The 18,721-nt window shown below is 47.1% G+C and overlaps 1 protein-coding gene across 4 annotated transcripts in view; it reads left to right on the top strand.

Moving 5' to 3' along the window:
* The window catches only part of GALNTL6 (polypeptide N-acetylgalactosaminyltransferase like 6), a 452,334-nt gene that overhangs the window by 370,449 nt on the left and 63,164 nt on the right, over nt 1-18,721 (top strand). The window lies entirely within an intron of this gene.

Genomic DNA, 18,721 nt, shown 5'->3' with positions numbered 1-18,721 from the left:
ATTTGCAGAAGAACCTTTCACCTTGCAAGGGCCTCTGCTAATGGAAGAAGAAGGAAGGTGATTTTTATTGATTCCCCCAATGCCACATTTTACTCTGTTCTGGAGATTCTCAAATCCAGATGAGCAAAAATCATTGTCGTTTTCTTCAGTTAGCAGAGGCCTCCACTGTATCAAACGCTCTTCCTGAACAGAAGGGTGCCATTGAATTCAGCCCCATGGCTTTGAGCAGTACAAACAGTAACATGAACCCCTTTGATTAGAGTGTGATCCAGCATTGTACAGTACAGGGAATCCTGGCCCCAACCAACAGCAAAGCGAAACTTCGTATCAGCAGGGTCAAACTACAGAATTAATTACATGGCTTATCCTTCCTGCATGCTTGCTTCTTGTTTCCTTTTACTAAATAACAGTTGTGGGGAAGAGGAAGCATCTGGGTAGGGACCACAGTCTAGCGGTGGTCAGAGCTGAACTTTAACTCTTTGCCCCTGCGTAGTCCTGATCTGAATATGTCTTCTGCCACTCCCGCAAAAAAACCAACCACGCTGCTCTTTGCCCTGGGACCATAGGTACCGGCTCCTAGGGGCAATGTCTTTTTTTAAGGGGCTGGTCACCCTCAATGTTCAGAGGGCGTTTGGTTCTGCCCCCTGACTCCCCATGCAGGACATTGCATCAGGCGTCCTCATTCAACTTGAGAAGATGGCACCTCTGCTGGGGAGGGAAGTTGCCATTCATTCTGTTGGTTATTGGAAATGTAGTGTCTGTAGCTTTCCTTGCCCAGGACAGAATAGCAAATGGATCTCATGGCATCTTGCCTTTTCATAGTCTAATGCCCTTCTGCATTGAAATAATTTAGTGCTGCGATTGCTTCAAATACAAAGAACCTCCCACGGTGATGGGAACTAGAAATCAGTAAAACTACAGAAGGCGATGCCCAGTTCTCTTTGTGAATGAATGTGCTTACTAAATCAACTGTGTATTGATTTAAACATTTGTGGCACTACTGTTGAGCAATAGATAATCCAGGATTGCTAAAAACGCAAGTCGGCTCTTGAGATTCTGGGAATGAAACCTTCAACTGAATCATTGGACTGGCTCTACAACAGTGTTAACAAGATGTGGAATGGGCTGTCCAGTCCCCGCAATGCTACTTCTGACTTGCTTGGCACAAATCCACTCCATTAAAGATTCACTCCTTTAAAATTCTGGCATGCAGCACAGGATATGCAGTCAGTCAAGAGAAGAAAGTGCTCTCAGGAGAGTCGTCTGGCATTTTTAAGGAAATCGTTATTCTGTCTTTAACGCTGTGGACTTGTGTTGCTTTTCTTCCTGAGATTTCAAAGAGAACTACTTGTTAAGGAAGCTCTTTGGCTTATTAGCTCCATACATGTTTGTATGCCTTTCAGTTTGACCTGTCAGAGGGGGTCTTCGAGGGCAGCCTTATTTGATCCATCGGTTTTCCTTCAGTGCACCCGACAGTAGCTGAACACAGTCACAACATACCATTCAAAGTGAGGAAATATAACTTAAGACAGATTCGCAAATATTCAAAGCATAGGGTGTACATAGGGTAATGTGGTGCTGAAGGATCGGTTTAGCTGCGGTACATGAGTCCAGTAGAAATGCTTCAAATTTTAGATTTTCTGTGACTTTTGATAGCAGTTCACCTGATCTGCACCTCCACACCAATATACAAATCAGAATATAGTTAATTCTTCTGATTTTGTACTTCTGGTGCAGGTTTTGGCTGAAAACATGTGTCACTTCTGATATAAAATACTTTTAGAAATGCATTTTTTGCAGGAAAATAAGACAAAAATATGTACTGTGTTTACTCGAATCTGATGCTCACCTTTTCGGCCAAATTACATTGTGAAAATTAAGGTGAGCGTTAGATTCGATCGCACATTTACATTCACCAGCAAATACTTTTTTTGGTTTCAAGGTTCTGAAAATTGAGGTTCGCATTACATTTGATGGTGCATTAGACTCGAGTAAATACGGTAATTAATGCCATAGTTTCTTTTTAAGTACAGATAAGGAAAACAGATCACTTTTTTCCTAATGATCATTATAGCATTTTATTATCATACACAACTTTTTAAATATTATTCAGAGTGGGTATGGTGTACAAACTAGTATCACTATGCAATTCTATGAAAACACAGCCTTTTAATTTTTATTTTGAAAGCAGACATTCTATATTCCTTTGCTACCTCCAGAAATCCCCCACACCCAGTGCCAGCATTTTGATATTGAAGGCAGCATGGCTTAAAGTTTATTTGGATTTTTAAAATGATCGTGTTAAAGTTTATTCTGCCTTTTCCAAATATATGGGCAAGGGGTGTCCATAGTTTCTTTCCTACTCGTTATGGATGGTCCCAGATTTAAAGTGGACCATAAAAACAATAGAAGAATGTTAAGTCCAGCAGCAGCACAAAAAGTGTTTTCTTCTGCAGCTAACACAGTGTCTTCTGCTAGTCAATTGAGGCATATGTGCCCTGTGAACAAGCCTATACAGTTCCAGTATTTTCAGGCTGCCATCCAATATTCATTTGGTTAGGAGTAAGATCCATTTAATGGGGCTAACATCCAAGGAAACATGCAAAGGGATGAACATCTGTAAACAGGGCCCTGGGCTACCACTGAACCAGCCTACATCCTCTGTGCCTAATTTGACAGCTCCTGGGATTCTGCCTGGGGTCTGACAGTGATCCTGCCTCACCTAAATTCTGAGAGTGCCTTTTAAGCATATGAAACATCTTTCCAGATCAGGTCAAAGGCCCAACGAGTCCAGCGTTGCTGCTGTTGTTTTTAGTGTTGTGGTTGTTAAAATATGTATACCGCCCTATACCCATAGGTCTCAGGCTTCGGGAAAACGGCTTCCTCCCTCCCTTTGGCCATGAATAAGCAGAACAAAGCGAAAATAGTATCTTACCAGTTAAAGATATTTTAATGATCACAGCGAAAGATTCCATTCTTGTAGGAAAGGTGCTCCCAATTAAGGTTTCCACCCACTTTCCCCCGAGCCACCCCCATCATTTCCTCATCTGGCAACTTGATCTCGCAACCATTTGGCCTTCTGTGTAGCTACCTTCTCTGCTCTCCTTGACCTTGGACTGAGCACTTGGACACTTTCCAGTGAAAGGAAGTCTGTTAATTCTCTCTCTCCCTGTTCTTCTTCTCCTAGCTTCTCAGTTCTGCCCAGCTGTTGTCTTCCAAACTATGTCCCTCTGCAAACCACTGCTCCAAATCTATACTGCTCCACTGCTCCTGGGCAGCTTCAGGATCCTGGTTAGGAGCGGGGGGGAGGCCCCCACCATTCCTCATCAGAGTAGCTCTCAGGACGGTTCACAACATAAAATTAAAATATGAAAAACACAAAATCAATAATCTGCCCTTCCACAACACATTTAAAACACATCAGATGTTACTTTTTTCCCCTGTGTTGTTTTCAAACAACTGAATTGGAAGAGCCAAATAAATGAAAAATTGTTAAATTTCCACCACTAGCTTCTGCTAATACTCCCCTTTATGCCTTGATTATGCAGATGTACACAAGATATCACCTATCTAAAAGGCTTCTCTCTTGGGGGAACTAAGCTGTACATGCCTTTGTGTCAGCCTTCCTGAACTTTGGTCCACAGATGCTGTTTAACTACAGCTCCCACAATCTCTCAACTACTGGCTGGTTGTGGGGTTTTCGCCCAAAAACCTTATACTCCCACAGTCACCAAGTAGGAACCTATGACTATGAGAAACCCACAAGAACATGGGTGCAGTGGGTCTCCTGCTCATATCCCCCATAAACTGGTATTCAGAGGCAGTAGGCCTCTGATAACTGGAAGGAATACATATTCATTAGAACTAGTAGCCATTGAACAGTGCAACTTTCAGCTGCACTGAAGTGCATTGTGGGAGTGCCCAAGCATTAGGGAAAATTACAGCTGCAACACAGTGCTTAGAGAGTGTGATCGGATCGTTCCCAGCACCAGCAGGAGCCAAGCAGGTTGATCTCTCCGCTCTGTCATTTTCTAATGAGACATTATCAGAGCAAAGATGGTTGTTTTCTTCCTATCTTTAAAAAAGGCTCACAGTCTACTGACAGTTTTTTTATCCTTTCTCGGCAGAGAGTACTCTCCTGGATTCCTAGCCCCAGGCATCCTTTTTAAAGTTCTTTCACATCCCTCTTATGACACTAACAAAAGCCTCTGCAGTAAAGAGAACATCTTTAAGACCAGTTACAGAAAGGTAGCCGTGTTGGTCTGCCATAGTCAAAACAAAACAAAATTTCCTTCCAATAGCACCTTAAACACCAACACCAATTCAGCTGAATTGCAACTCATTACCAAACTTAAAACCATGGAGAGACCTGGTCTGAACAAAGACATTGGATTCTTATCTCATTATACATGACAAAGCTATTTTTCACCTTCTCACCCCTTGCTTTTTCCTGTAAGACCTATTGCAATTGTTAAGAGTCAACAGGCTCATCACAGCTATCTGCCAATCACCCATTCCCACCACCCTTCTGAGTAATACCCCTCCCCACCTTCTCACTATATAGAAGGATCTGGCAACTTCTGTTTCAGTGTATCTGAAGAAGTGTGCATGCACACGAAAGCTCATACCAAGAACTAACTTAGTTGGTCTTTAAGGTGCTACTGGAAGGAAAAAAAATTTTTGTTTTGATCTTTAAGACCATGTGTGATGGGCCAGCTCTTCCACAATAGCCTACTGCCCAGTTGTTATAATAGCCATGACAAATGATAATAAGCAAATGCTTGCAAGAGCTTCACACACAGTAGACAGTGCCGTCTCAATGGCCACCCTCAATCATAAAGGGGAATACACCCAAAATGAGAAAAAGGGGTCAGAAAGTGTAATCCGGTGAAAGCACAAAAAAGGCTTCTAATGCTGTTTAGTCTCCAAGTGAAGTTCAAAAGTAATGCAGCTTGTATCTGTGGGCTCATGAGGGGTCACCAGCTTTTTTGGGTTAGTGGACACATTTGCAACCTTGAGAAAGTACCATACATTCCAGCCATAAGATGGCTACTGGGGTGGGGGGGTGGAAGAACACAAAATGGCAGGAGGCGGAATGTGGCATAACAGAAAATGGCTGCCGCATTTAAAAGAGCAGAAAAAGAGACAGGATCACAGAATGGTGCTGGCATGGCCCCATCAATGAGAAAAAGGCACCTACATCTCCCAAGAAGCTCTTTGCATCTCTTTACTGTTCAGAATGAAAAACAAGGTGGGTGTCCAATCCTGGCATCCAATGTAATGTCAGCATATTTAAAAAGGGGTTGATGTAGGAAGGGCCAAGCAAGCCCAAGCAGGAATTAAGCAGGAAGAGCAAACTCTCTCGTTCATTGTGAATTTTTGAGGGGATATTTATTGAGGACCTTTGTGGGTGCCATAGGAGGTGGGCACATTTGTGCCAGCAGGCCCCAAAAATAATAATATTAAATCACGGGGAGGGGAACCCTAATAGTTTTAACCTGGCACCTAAGGTAAGATTCACCTCTAATATCTCTGAGGTGGGCATTCCATATGTGTGGTGTCACCACTGAGAAGGCCCCTCCGTAGTCACTACTAGCCTGAGCTCTGAAGGCTGAAGGAACACTGAGAAGAACTTTTACTGAAGACCTTGGCATCTGGGCAGATTTGTATGGGGAAAGGCACTCCTTCAAATACCCACTTTTAGGTCTTTAAAGGTTAAAACCAGCACTTCAAATTGTCCCTGGAAAGTGCAGAGCTTTTAAAATGGTGAGAAATGATCAGATTAGCCAGCTGATGTGTAGTTGGCATTTCCTGGCAGTCTTCAAAGGCATCCCCATGTGCTGCACATTAGAGGAATCTAACCTTGATGTCCTTAATGCATGGATAATGTTAGACACAGGAAAGCCATTTAACTATTGCCTAAAGAAATAAAGTAGGGAGCACTTTGAGTAAGGGAAAATAGAGGTGGACATAGGTAAGCAAGGTGAGTAACTTTCTGAAAGCTCCTTCACCTGCAAGCCTTACATGATAACCATTTTTTTAAGACAATAGTGGTATCTGTTAAGTTGTGGGCGAACATAGCAGACGACACAGCGATTTCTCCAGAGCAGCTCTTTACTTGTAAGCTGGACAGAACTGAACAACAAACAGCTCAGCCGGCCTGCTTTTATAGGCAGCCGGCTGTCAACATTGTAGCAACAACAACCCAGGGTTTCCCGCCTAAAATAACTGACGTGGACCTGAGTGAAAACTATCTACAGTATCCCCCTGCTGGCCCAGGGTGAGAACTTCAGTACATAACACCCCTCCCCACCGAGATAAGGCGTTAGTTACAATCGTAATGGTTTCCTTATATACAGCACTACACATAATGGTTCAATTAGGCACAAAAGCATATCGGTTACATTTCCCATACTTAGACCAACAGTGATACATGTCCAACAACATAGTCCTTTAAATAAGTTGGGCGCTTGGAAACTCTGCCAGACCGCCGGGGACTGGTAGCCAAGTCCGGAGGGCCACACAATTCTTGCTGAGGCTGTGGTGCGGCCCTAGGTGGCGTTGAAACCAAATCGCCTGGATCCGCTGCTGTGGGTGGAGCCTCCGCAAGTGGAGTGGTCTGAGTCTGTGGTAAGTCTGGCAGACCCTCTGAAGCGGCTTGGTTCGGCTCCACGCTGGCAGTTTGCGAGGGAGGTGTAGGTGGAGCCTCACCATCTGTAAGTGTCTCTTCTGGAGCCACAAGCGCAGTTGGGGGCACCACGGTAGTGTCCAAGTCCCCAAACCTGCGCCTAAGCTGGTCTATGTGCCGGCGCCACAAGCGTCCGTCTTCGAGTGCCACCTGGTACGAGCAAGGTCCAGTGACTCCCACTACTGTGGCTGGCACCCAAGGAATGTCCCCCACATAGGTCCGGGCAAAGACCTGGTTTCCTGGAACAAATGACCGTGGCGCGTTGGCACAGCCTGGGGGTTCGGCCACGGCAAAGTCCGGGTGCAGCCGGTCAAGTGGTGACCTGAGGCGACGGCCCATAAGCAGTTCAGCAGGACTCCGCCCTGTGGCCGCATGAGGGGTGATGTGTTGCACGAACAAGTATTCGGCGACCCGCTCGTGCCAGTCTCCCCGGTCCAGGCGCGCCAGTGCCTCTTTTGCCGAGCGCACCATTCTCTCCGCTTGCCCGTTGCTGGATGGATGAAAGGGTGCCATTAGGGCATGGCGGATGCCCAGTCCCAAAAGATACCGCTCAAAAGTGCCTGACGTGAACTGCGGTCCGTTGTCGGAGACAAGGACATCAGGACGCCCATGCATCGCAAACAGGCCTCGCAGCACCCGGATGACGGCCTCGGTAGTGGTGGAGGGCATCAGGGCCACCTCCAGCCATTTGGAATAGGCGTCCACCACTACCATAAAGGTCCGGCCGTGAAAGGGGCCAGCCAGATCGATGTGCACCCTCGACCAGGGTGTCTTTGGCGTCTCCCAGGTGTGTCCCTTAGCTGCTGGTGGTGCAGGCCTCAACTCTTGGCACGCTTGACAGGCAGACACCCAGGCAGTGATGGCATCGTCCATGTTAGGCCACCAGACGTAACACCGAGCCAATGCCTTCATTTTGACAATTCCCGGGTGGCCAACGTGCAGAGCCTCCAGGACGCGCTGACGGAGTCCCTGGGGAATCACGACACGGTCTCCCCACAGCAGACAGCCGTGATGAGCCGAGAGTTCATGTTGTCTGGTTGCGAAGGGCTGGAACTCCGATGCAAAAGGCCCTTGTGGCCACCCCCTCCACACCCAGTTGAGCACCCGGCTGATGGTGCGATCCTGGGCAGATGCGGAGGCCACAGTGGCAGCCGATACAGGCGCTGCCGGAAGATCCTCAATCAGGAGGAGCGATGAAGCTGGAGCTGGGTCTTCCACAAACGCTGGAAGAGGGCAACGGCTGAGGGCGTCGGCATGGCCCATTGATTTCCCCGGGCGATGGACGAGCCGGTAGTGGTAGGCAGCCAGGAAAACAGTCCATCGCAGCATGCGTGGCGAGAGGACCGGTGGAGTTGGACGATCACCGGTGAGGAGGCCCAAGGAGCGGCTTGTGGTCAGTGATGAGGTCAAAAGTACTGCCATAGAGGTATTCATGGAACCTCTTCACTCCAGCCATAAGTGCCAGTGCCTCCTTGTTGAGCTGGCTGTAATTCCGTTCTGTCGGAGATAGCGTCCTGGAAAAGTAGGCGAGCGGTGCTTCTCTTCCGTCTGGAAAACGGTGACTAAGGACAGCGCCGATGCCAAAAGGTGAGGCGTCGCAGACAAGGACCAGCGGCCTGGATTCACTGTACTGTACCAGCACACGGTCTGATGAAAGGAGAGCCTTGACCGCGTTGAAGGCCGCCGTCTCCCGATGACCCCAGGCCCAAGGCGTCTTTGTGCTGAGGAGTCGGTGAAGAGGCTCAGCCACCGTGGCTTTGTGGGGCAGGAACATGTTATAAAAGTTCAGCAGCCCCAGGAACGCCTGCAACTCCGTCTTGTTCTTTGGGATGGGGGCCTGCTGGATAGCGCAGATCTTGGATGTGGTCGGGTGAAGGCTGGAGGCGTCGATAAGATAGCCCAGGAACTCTACCTGTGGAACGGCAATCTGGCACTTCTCCCTCTTTACCTTGAGCCCGGCCTCTTGGAACCTGGTCAGCACGGCACGGAGGCGCTCGAACAGCTGCTGGTGTGAGTCTGCGGACACCAAGACGTCATCAAAATATGGTACCACGCCCAGAAGCCCTTGCAGGAGATGCTCCATAAGGCTTTGGAAGATGCCAGGAGCCACACTCACCCCGAACTGCAACCGGCAGCAACGGAATGCCCCTCGGTGGGTGACAATCGTCTGGGCTTCAGCAGTGGCATCATCAACGGGCAGTTGTTGATAGACTTGGGCAAGGTCCAGCTTAGCGAAGACCTTACCCTCACCCAGGGAATGCAGCAGGTGTTGGACAACAGGAACCGGATAAGCGTGCTGCTGAAGTGCCTTGTTGATCGTGCGCTTGTAGTCAGCGCAGATTCTCACCGACCCGTCTGGCTTGTTAGGCGTGACGATGGGGGTTTCCCACTTGGCATGGTCAACTGGCTCCAAAACTCCTTGGGCGATCAGCTTGTCCAGTTGTTCGTCCACCTTAGCCTTGAGAGCAAAGGGAACCCGGCGTGGCTTTAGCTTGATGGGGGCGACTTGTGGATCAAGGCTAAAGGAGATGGGCATACCTGTATATTGCCCCAAAGTGCCGTCAAAAACCTCGGCAAAGTCTTTGACCAGACCCTCAGTCTCTGCATTAGAGATGCAGTTGATGCCGGTGACTTCCAGGCCGAGGGCATCAAACCAGTCTAGCCCTAGGAGGCTTGGCCGCTGACCTTCGACCACCACCAACCGGAGCAGGCCCGAAAAATCCTTGAAGGCGATCCGGAACCGGCCAACGCCTACCACGGGAATGTCGTTTCCCTGGTAGTCTCTCAGGTGTACGCGGTGAGAGTCGAGTTGCCTTTTGGACACTCTGGGTACCAGTCTTTTGATGGTGCTCCAAGACACGATGGACAGGGCAGACCCGGTGTCGATCTCCATGTCACATGGAGCTCCTTCAATGAGCACCGTGACATTCAGCTTGCGTCGCGTAGGTGAGTCGGTTTGGCCAATCGTGGTTCCAGACGGGCAGCGGCAGTTGGTGAGAGCAAAACAGCTTTCCTTGGCAGACTGGAGTGAAGACTTGGATTTGTGAGTCGGGGAAGGGGGGTTGTCAGACGGAGCCAATCTGCAGACCTTAGCGACGTGGCCCCTTCTGGAACACTTCCTACAGATGGCGTCTCTGAATCGACACTTGGCACGGGAATGGTTCCCTCCGCAGCCGGCACATTCTGGTTGGCCCTTGGACTTCTGTTGGAACTTCCTGCACTCCCGCTTTGTCTGGTGCACGTCATCGTCTTCACTGGAGGATGCCTCATCACTGCTGGCCTCTTCATGATGCACTGGAACTGGCTTCCTAGCAAGACACGGGCTGCTAGACTTGCGGATCTCCTGGGCGGAGCGTTCAGCAGCTTCTGAGGCCACAGCCTCCTCAATGGCTTTCTGTAGCGTGAGGTCTGGCTTGGCGAGGAGACGCCGTTGCAGATGGATGTCCCGGACCCCACAGACGATTCGATCCATCAAGGCATCGTCTAAGTCTCGGAACTCGCAGTGCATTGCAGCCTGTCGCAGGGCGGTGGTGTAGTTGTTGATTGACTCCCCCTCTGCCTGGTTCCGGTGGTAGAACGCATGGCGGGCAGCAATCTTGGATGGCTTTGGTGCGTAGTGGTTGCGGAGCTTCTCTTGGATCGTGTCCCACGGTGTTGCTTGGACTGCTTCAGGCGCAACCAATGCTCGGGCCGTCTCAAACACCTCAGGCCCACAGAGGCTGAGGAATAGGCCCCGCTTACGCTCCTGTGATACTTGCGTCAGCTCGTTGGCTTGGAGGTAGCAGTCGAACCGAGCGAGGTAGGAGTCCCATGATTCAGAGGCTGGCGCAAATGGCGGTAGAGGCACAAGTGAAGCCATGATTCCGATGCCGGCGTGAAGGGCGATGGATGGAACACCGTGCTCTAGCCAGAACAGTCAGCTCTGAATTGGTTCTGTTCAGTGATTTCGCTCAGTGATTCAGCTCAGTGATTCAGCTCTGCTCAGAGGTGGCTGCATCTGGCTGTGCTCTGATGTCCATCGATCTCATCCTCGTCGCCAGTGTTAAGTTGTGGGCGAACATAGCAGACGACACAGCGATTTCTCCAGAGCAGCTCTTTACTTGTAAGCTGGACAGAACTGAACAACAAACAGCTCAGCCGACCTGCTTTTATAGGCAGCCGGCTGTCAACATTGTAGCAACAACAACTTCAGTACGTAACAGTATCTACAGGATCTTTTTGCAGAGCTGATTGAGGCATGGGCGTAGCCAAGGAGGGGCAGGGGGGCAGCTGCCCCACATCAAGTAAAACAATAGAAATACTTAACTAACTGACTAATCATGTGGGTTCTTAAAAAAAAAATCCTGGCTACGCCCATGGATTGAGGGCAATTCTTCCACTTCAAAAATGAATCAGCCCTCCCAAGTTCACATATAAAGCATTTCAAAACAGTATGCTGTTCACATAAGAGGCTTCAAGTAAAGCACTTTAACCTCAGATGCTATTGGCATAATGTGAATTCTAAAATGGGTTTAAAAGGGCACTTGCAAAAGGCAAGCCATCCCAGAATGCCTTCAGGCTCAATGAACAAGGGTGCCTAGCAGCAGCATAGAAGTCTGGTGCTAGATAGAATCTCAAACAAGCTAGTTGTTGTTGTTTTTTAAGTACAGTGGTGCCTCGCAAGACGAAATTAATTCGTTCCGCAAGTTTTTTCTTCTTGCGAGTTTTTCGTTTTGCGAAGCACAGTTTCCCATAGGAATGCATTGAAAATCAATCAATGCGTTCCTATGGAAACCGCCTTCAGACCAGGTCCGGGGACAGTCTGTCCCCCGACCTCTTCTGAAGGCTGGGGGGGGGACAAGGGCTTTTCTTCCCACCGCCAGCCTTCAGAAGGCTGTTCTGAAGGCTGGCGGTGGGAAGAAAAGCCCTTCTCCCCACCTCCCGCCCCGCAAGCTCCGGGGACAGGAGGGCTTTGCTGCCGACCACTAGCATTTTAAAAGCCCCCGGGACAGCGGAGACTTCTCCGCTGTCCCGGGGCGATCTTAAAATGCTGGCGGGCGGCAGCGAAGCCTTCGCTGCCGACCCCCAGCATTTTAAAAGCCCCCGGGAAAGCGGAGGTCTTCTGAAGGCAGGCGGTGGGCGAAAGTCTTTGCTCCCCCCCCGCCTGCCTTCAAAAGCCGTCCCAGATAGCGGAGAAACGCACTGCGCTTCTCCGCTATCCCGGGAAGGCAGGCGGGGGGGAGCAAAGACTTTTGCCCCCCACCAGCCTTCAGAAGAGGTCCAGGACCTCTTCTGAAGGCCGGCGGTGGGCGAAAGTCTTTGCTCCCTATGGCCAGCATTTTAAAAGCAGTCCGGGATAGCGGGAAAGCTTCCCTGCTATCCCGGACCGCTTTTAAAATGCTGGCGGTGGGGAGCAAAGCCTTTCGGCCCCCGCCGGCCTTAGTGGACCTCTTCTGAAGGCCGGAGGGGGGCGAAAGGCTTTGCTCCCCACCGCCAGCATTTAAAAGAGGTCCCCGGAGATTTCCCTATGGGCTTTCTTCTTGCGAAGCAAGCCCATAGGGAAATTCGTCTTGCGGAACGACTCAAAAACGGAAAACTCTTTCGTCTTGCGAGTTTTTCGTTTTGCGAGGCGTTTGTCTTGCGAGGCACCACTGTACATGCTTAAAATCATAAAAAGAAAAATCCCTTCATTGCGAATGAAGTCTCAAGAAGAATTTATGGCTGATGATGATGGTGTTGGTGGTGATGATAATAATAATAATAATTAATAATAATAATTAATAATAATAATTGTTAAGTTGTGGGCGAACATATCAGACGACACAGTGATTCTTCCAAAGCAGCTCTTTATTTGTAAGCTGGAACAGAACTGAACTGAGGAGCTCAGTCAGCCCGCTTATATAGAGCTTCAGAACAATGTAACTGTTGCCATTTTCTAAAACTATCCAATCACTGAACGTCACTTTCGATCCTTCATTTGCATAACTATCTACAGTATCCCCCTGCTGGCCCAGGGTGAGAATTTCAGTACATAACAATAATAATTAACAATAATAACATCTTTTCAGCCAAATGACTTCTTTTACTGTACACATAGCATAACAGAACATGTGTGAATGAATCATTATTAATTTTCCCATTACAGTGAGACCCACTGGCCTACCTACCTCTTCCACGAACTACAGTTTTTCTGCTTATGTGGAATGTAGGGTGAAGTAGCATTTTCTCCCGAACCAATGAATGAGACTGATCCCATCTCAGCTGTAAGTGGCACGCTGAAAATCATTATAGGCCTGTTTTCTGTCCTTCCAGCCAACATACTGATATATAAACTTCACATATGTCATAAAATAGTTGGATATAAATTATTGATAGGTGAAACCAGCCCATTTGTGGTCCATTAAGACAGGGATAGAGGATCTTGGCCAAAACCCAGCTTTTTCAGCTCAAAATCAATATGAATTCTGTCCCTCTCTGTTTCCAGCTTTGCTTGCATCTTGGGCAACACCCAGAGGGATCTGTGTCTGCTCGCAAAGCCAGGGTGCCAACTTGAATAAAATATTGGGGGAGCCCAGGTAAGCCCTGCCCCACATAATCGATCATAAGATGTGGCACACTCACACCATTTGAATGGCAGTGTCCATCAACTTTGGCGGGGCCCAGCCCCTTCTAATATTTTCCTGGAGGGGCAAAGGACCTCAGCCCCTAGGAGTTGGCTCCTATGTCGCAAAGCAACTTGTGACTCCAAGTGGTGTGGGCTGCTTCATGAACATAAGCAAACATTCTGAAATTCTATCCAGACCCGTGTCTCAGTCACAAAAGCTAGCCCACCCTATCTTTGCCATGGAAAAAATACAAGCCATCATTTGTTTATGCATTTTTCGCAATACAGTACAATTGCAATTATACACCATTTTATTTAATATTAAATAACTTCAATGAGATTGTGAGGATATATATATGATATCTATTGTCCTATTTTAAAACTTGTAAAACAGTGGTGATAAACTCCCTTATGCACTGCTTGGAACTTTAGCGCATTACTGGACCTTTAGTTTATGAAAGGGGTAAATTGATGTTGATGCTGAAAGGACACCTCTAGTAGTCCTCTTCTCCATTAGTTCCATTAGTTCCATTAGTTCCATTAGTTCCACTCCTGTCATCCTCAACCCTGGAAGGCGAAAAACTACCAGTGAGTAGAAAGAATAGCATGCAGATATGATTGGGAAGTCAGGCAAATCTCTAGCAAGAAGCCCAACTCTATGCATTGGCCTACTAAAACAGGCTGTTTATACCCATTCATAATACCATTCATATACCGCCCCCCCCCCCACTTCCCAGAGTTGTCGACCTTTTTTTAGGAAGCTGACACCACGTTACACTGCTTGGGAAAAGAAATCAGGAAACATAAACAAACTTTTTTTAGTTGCTCATTTATTAACAATGCACTTATATATACAACACCACGTAAGACAGATTAATTTCAGATCTTTTTTAATTAAAAAAAAACATCTAAATGACTGCAAAGCCAGTCCAACAGTTCTTTTTTCATAAAAACAATCCAAGAAGCTCACAGCAGAGCAAAGTCAGAAATTATAGACTGGAAGGGGTGTTTTTTTTCTTAAACTGGTGTGTGTGTTCATGTATGCATGTGTAAAAGAGAAAGAAATCTATAAGCAAGTGATGCTATGCAGCAAGAACTAGATAATGTGATCTGCACAGAAACAACAGAATTAGGAAGCATCATTGTTTTAAACAAAAGCAAAAGATCCAGAAGGAATTGTCAGCTGGTATAGCAGTGCAACACTTCAGGCCATTTTTTGGCACAAAGAGGACAGATCAGTGTGATTTTTCATTCTAAGCACTAGCAGGGCTTTTGTTGCACTGCCCACTGTGATCCAAGCCAATTTTGCTTGTGTTCCTTTTACCCACAATAATTCTTAAGTACACACTCAATATCAGATTGCAGAACTAGCTGGAACATATCCAAGGGAAAGCATATTATTGTTCAGAGGTGCTTTCCTTTCACAAGAGATTGAAGGGAAATAAATACAGAAAAAAAGGATCATCTTACATAAATTATATGAGATAGTTCTCTGTTAAAGCGCCTGATAGGATATACTACTAGTGGCTTATGGAACACAGGAAGCTGAATTTATTGTCCACCGTGACTGGCAGTGGTGAGGGTTTCAGACAGGGAGCATTCCCAGCTCTACCTGAAGATACTGAGGATTGAACCTGGGATTGATCTACTGCATGCAAAGCAGCAGCTCTACCACTACGTGGGAATATATATGTGGGGTTCAAGACAGCCTATGGGCCATGTTCTGTAGTCTCAAATGCATGTGGGCCAGCCAAAATCTGACAGGTCACTCCTGGTCTCCTAGGAGCTCCCATCCCTCTCTCCACCCCCACCCCCCAGCTGGGAGCCAGCTAGGAGCACCCATCCATCTCTCTCTCTCTCTCTCTCTCTCTCTTTCTCTCTCCTAGCTGGCTCCCAGTGGCTCAAAGGGACAGAAACCTCCAGCTACTCACTCAGGACGTTGGCAAACCTTCCAAGAACACTGTGAGAGCCAGGGGGCAGAGTCTTGAGGGGACAAAGGAGCAAGCAATCAGGCATCTGGGAATGACTCTACACCCAATGACCCCCGATTGCAGCCGCCAGGCGCCCAGGAAGCCCCTGCGGGAGGGGATCCAAAGGGGCTTCCCTGAGCCAGACACAGTGTGCTCCAATGGGCGGCTGAGAGGAGAGGAGAGGGCTGCCCCAGAGCGGGGAAGGGAGCGTGCCCTGACTCTCCTTCCCGGACACTCAGCCTGTGGCGCCCTCCAAAATCCTGGTGCCCTGGTGCCCCACGCCACTAATGTCTATGGGCAAGATGCCCCCGATTATGGTTGACACTGTACAGTTGGACCACATTAAGACATGGAGGCAAAATAAGAATTGGTGTGCTGAAGTGATGATCAACCCTGACATTGTGTAGGTGGTGTTTGAAAAATGTTCCCTGAAGGGTAGATATTTCTAATGTCATTAATTCACCCCAGACTGCCACGCATTTCACTAAGAAAGCAACCTTTTTTTTTCTTCTTAATAAAGAACAGCCTTCAGTGATTTGTTAAGCTATTTAACACAGTCGAGGAACATAATTTAGAATAGATTTGTGTGAATGGAGCTTTCAGAAATCACTAAAACAGTTTATTAAAGGAGGATGTATTCAAGGGGGAGGCAGCCCAGCATAGCAATTAGCCCTTCTGAGTTGTAGCCACCCTACAGAGCTGGCCTCTCCGCAAAAGCTTTTATTTCACAAAGTGTTATTTTTAAGATTAATAATCGAAATACCAATCTGAAGTGCCCAGTAAGCATATGGATAATTTTAGCATGTGTGGGAGGTACCATTTCAATTGCCTTGCTAGTCTAGCAATAGGCCTCTTCCAATGTATGATTTCTTTTATCATATTTATCTAAATAGTGCTGCAATAAGCAGGGTTATAATGACTTTTTAATTTAGAAAAACATAAGAGGCCCTATTCATCTTCAGAAACAATGTGCATTGTGTATCGCACAGACACTGTTGTCTGCACTTGAAAAAACTCCAAAGATGAATTATCCAAGTAAAAATGGAAAGCTCCTGGAGAGAAATTGACATTTTTTTTACACCTTGGGAAACAAATGGAATGTCTGACAGATCGTTAGTGCATTATATAATATGCTGTAACTGCCTATGTTTTCATTTTCAACTACTCAGATTGATAAGATCCATTCTTCCATAAAAACCTGGGTTAAATTCCTCTCAGATAAGAACCTGGGGGTTTGAGTCATAAATTTCACATGCGTGCATTAATAAGTATGTGTTCGTGAATAAGTGTCTTTTTCATATTAATTCACTTTTTAAAAATCTGTATTTTACATATTTGATCACATAATACATATTTCTTCTCAATTTATCCATTCCTAAAAGTACTTTATCCTAAAGTACAGATTTTAACTTACCTTGGTACTTGTTTTTGAGCTAAGAACTTTATTGTAGAAGTGCTGAATCCAGTGGATAATTTCCCTTCTGATCTACACACTAATTCCCAAGGTGCGGATCAGATCATTCCCCATCAGTGTTCACAGAAATCAAATTCTTCAAGCATCTCTAGCCACTTTAAATGCAACCACATAGAAACTGTTCCATGCAATTAGATTTTCTTATGCAGTGGCTTGTGACAATCAAACTGGCACATTTCCACAGTGTAAACACTTGTGGGTGGCTTGTGGTAGGCATGCATTAGCTGCCCAGTTCATATGGTGAGCCACTGCATGCAAATATGGGAGAGCTATGTGGTTGGCTTTAAAGTATCCACTATGGCATTGCCTGTTGTCATGAATGATACATTAGCCTCACCGCTTGAAGGTGGTGGGGGCGCACCTTCATGTGACCGGATGCCTATTTCATTCTATGAAAGGCCCTTGCCTCTTCTCAGTGTGGTGTAGTGGTTAAGAGCTGTGGACTCGTAATCTGGTGAACTGGGTTCGATTCCCCGCTCCTCCACACGCAGCTGCTGGGTGACCTTGGGCCAGTCACACTTCTCTGAAGTCTCTCAGCCCCACTCACCTTACAGAGTGTTTGTTGTGGGGGAGGAAGGGAAAGGAGAATGTTAGCCGCTTTGAGACTCCTTCGAGTAGTGATAAAGCGGGATATCAAATCCAAACTCTTCTTCTTCTTCACTATTTTATAGCTTGCCTAGAAATGTTTAACTAGTTCTGCCTAGAACCCTTGCCATAGAGCTCATCTCACGGGCATTTGTCTCCCTTAACCCATAGTATTAACTTCATCCATACCTTGTCTCACTTTCTACCACTTTTCTCATTCTCAAATCAACGGCCCTCAAACTGATATTTTAGCTGATTTGACTTTGGCATTCAGCTCATCTATATTGACTTCCATTACCATTACAGAAGGCGTGCTTGTGTATGTAAGAGAATACAAGCAGAGAGGGGGGATTTTTAATCAGATAATTTGGGGGGGCGGGAAATGGCAGTCACACTCTTCTCCCCCTCCTCACACAAATACACTGTCAGGCTCTTGGGGAAAGGGTCTTTGGATTTCAGCCAGTGTAGTGGAGTCTCAACCTCTAAGTTTCAGCACTTCAGAGCTCTGGTGGAAACCCAGGGGAAGGAAATAAAGAATAGCACTCTAGAGATCTGGGTCTTCTGTGTTTCACAAGCAAGCTCCATCTGCAGAGTTGGCTTTCATTGGCCAGCTCTTGCAGGAAACAGTATAAGAGTCACAAATATGAATAGGAACCTTGCTAAGTCACCATCAGTTCTCATCTGAAGGTCTGAAGGCAGACCAGCCCTTTCTCTCTGCTCCTGGCTCCTGGCTTAGTTATATAAAAAAATACATGTGTGGTTGTGGATTGGATTGGGCTGGGCTGGGCTGGGCTGGCATCTGATCTTTTGGCTCAGCCCTCATACTAACTCAGACCTACAGCTGTACCTCTGAACTTCTGGCTTGAACTTTTGATCAGTTTTGGTCATTCATTCTGATCTTGTGGCTTGACCCTTTGATCAGACAAACTCATGGAGAAGCTATCAATGGCTACTAGCTGTGATGGCTATATTCTTCTGCCCCTGTCAGAGGTAGCCTGCCTGTGAATCACAGGCTGGGAATCACAAGCAGGAAGTGTGCTGATATGTTCCGGTCCTTCTTGCTGACTTCTCATAGGCATTTGGCTGACCGCTGTGAAATGAGGGTGCTGGTCTAGATGGGTCATTGGCCTGATGCAGCAGGGCTGCTCTTACGTTCTGTTTCATACTTCCTACCTACTTCTGTCCCAGATGCTGACCACACTTTGCTGCCGCCCATGGCCCAGTGTCACACACCTTCCCTGATACAATGAATGTTACTTTTCTGAACTCGTTTGCTTTGGAAGGTCTTGCTACTGGGTCACGTATGGAATCTTCCTAGCTGGTGCTCCATGGCTACAGGGTATCTACATTATTAATTCTCTTGACTCAATAGAAAAACAGTGGGTCTGTTGCTGTTGCTTGCTGCTGCTTATCATTTTTCT

Source organism: Podarcis raffonei, chromosome 9, assembly GCF_027172205.1.
Source record: "Podarcis raffonei isolate rPodRaf1 chromosome 9, rPodRaf1.pri, whole genome shotgun sequence".
Classification (NCBI taxonomy): Eukaryota; Metazoa; Chordata; class Lepidosauria; order Squamata; family Lacertidae; genus Podarcis; species Podarcis raffonei.
Note: the sequence above shows the minus strand (reverse complement) of the source record. Positions and strands in the feature narration are given on the sequence as shown.